Raw genomic sequence first — 2,357 nt, 5'->3', positions numbered from 1 at the left:
TGGTAATAATAAACTGTATACTTGCATGGCAATACATAATAATAATGCATGGCAGCAGTAAATGAAGGGTACCAGGCATCGAGGGACTATAACTCAGCAATGAAGCACTTGAATGTGACTAAGCGACCGAAAATGTGGATACGAATCGGGTTTAAGGCCACAAGTACAGCATCGGTAATGAAGAATCATACCCTGGGTGGGCTGTCGAACGTGATACAGACCAGGTACACTCATGAGCGTACATATACAAAAAGGAAGCAGAAAAAGTACCCATACCCCTGAGATCCCATCCTCACATCTGTACTACAATCATGGCAGCAACAATCAATGCCTTGAGGCGAGTGGTGAATGAACCCAACTGCATGCGGCTGTTATATTATTACTACAGCGTATGGAACTGACAAACAATACTATTCCGTGCACACATGCAATCCAACGCACCACATCGGAGCTACGGATGGCATACTGTGATGACATACATACTTTATTGAGTCACGCGAGTATTCATAGATTTCGCATATCTGCATCACGATCCGAATCAGCGCTTGACAGAATTTGGATTTGAGAACCATTTGGATGAACTCCAGTCGCAGAGCCTGTGAAGCAATTTGGAACGAGAAGAATGAGAAATTGGCTCAGTCAATGGAGACCGCCGCCCCGAATTTGCGGATTTTTACATACCGCATAGGTGGGACAAAAGTCCTAGATTAAACATCAGAAGAATAGTATATGCATGCAACTTAGATTAAATATAGGGAGAATAGTATATGCATGCAACTTAGATTAAACATCAGAAGAATAGTATATGCATGCAGCATAAATTAAACATCAGAAGAATAGTATATGCACGCAACTTAGATTAAACATCAGAAGAATGGTATATGCACGCAACTTAGATTAAACATCAGAAGAATAGTATATGCATGCAACTTAGATTAAACATCAGAAGAATAGTATATGCATGCAACTTAGATTAAACATCAGAAGAATAGTATATGCATGCAACTTAGATTAAACATCAGAAGAATAGTATATGCATGCAACTCCAGGCTATTGGAAGGGACTACATGGCTGAGTATTGCCTTACAGCGCAGCGCATCTGATAGATTGCGTGAGCGGACCATGGTGGCGAGAAAACAGTAGACCACTCCACCAATCAACAGATAGGAAACTATCACTTGTAGTGGGTATGGAAGACGACTAAAGCACTAACAACTAGGTGCTATTGAAGGCAAGCTGACTGGCGCCTATGGGAATGATACAGCTATACAGCGATCGACATTGTGCAAGGGCGTACTATGTAATCCACAGACATGCAGCAATATACTCAAAGAGTCTTTCTGTAACTTTAAAGGTGGCCGCTGTGTCGGCTGTGTAGCGCTTGAGACGACCCGGCATACCAGTAGAAGGTGGGTTGATATTTTATTTTATGGATTTGAGAGCGCAGATTTATGGTTAACATCAACTGAAATGCGAAATGAACTTGGCAGGCAACAACGATATAGATCACAGAGCATCCCCGCTTCGCATATATATATACACGCACACGCACCCGCACCCGCACACGCACCCGCACCCGCACCCGCACCCGCAGACACACACACACACACATATATATATATATATATATATATATATGTATATATTACAACTTAAAGGTTTTTTAATGCCGATAGGTCTGACAAAACAATGCAAATAGCCACAACGTCTCACAAGATTGGAAACAAATGGCTACATAACTATCAGTAAACTTTTGCATAAAAAATAGTCTGAGTGAATCGGAGTATACTTTTGTATAAGACTGGTCGAGGTTATGATATCTCAGCTTTAGGTCCGGCAAAGCGTTAAATTCCTTGTCAACGACATGATTCCGTTAATCACATGGCGGCAGCTTGTCTAACTAACACTTAACTGAGTGAAAGGAATCCACACGCTCCGAAATATATAAAGTGCCACATACCTTTCCCATAACATTATTCCTTTGATCCAATGGCGGCGGGTGTGGGTTGATTCCGGACCCACTGGATCTCCTCCGCGACTGCGAAATCAACAGGTCTGACGCACTTTCGTCGATGTCCATTTCTTGCATCATCTTGTGACATATACCATGTGGTGGCGGAAATAACTGTAAGACAAGTCTATGTTTAGTTACCGTGTGTTAATTGTTACCAGCAACCGAATTCCGGGCAAAGCTGAATTCGGTGTGTATCTGTTAGGTTTTATTCTATATATCCGAGAGTCGAGGTCGCAATTGAAGTCGCAGAAGGTAAACACCTCTACTTTATTTACTAGACCGTTCAACTTCTTCAATGCCCACACCTCTATTACTATATGAAAAATACTATATACACACACAC

Source organism: Sphaeroforma arctica (genome assembly GCF_001186125.1).
Source record: "Sphaeroforma arctica JP610 unplaced genomic scaffold supercont1.1083, whole genome shotgun sequence".
NCBI classification, from domain to species: domain Eukaryota; class Ichthyosporea; order Ichthyophonida; genus Sphaeroforma; species Sphaeroforma arctica.
The sequence above is the reverse complement of the archived record's forward strand: the minus strand, read 5'-3'. Positions refer to the sequence as shown.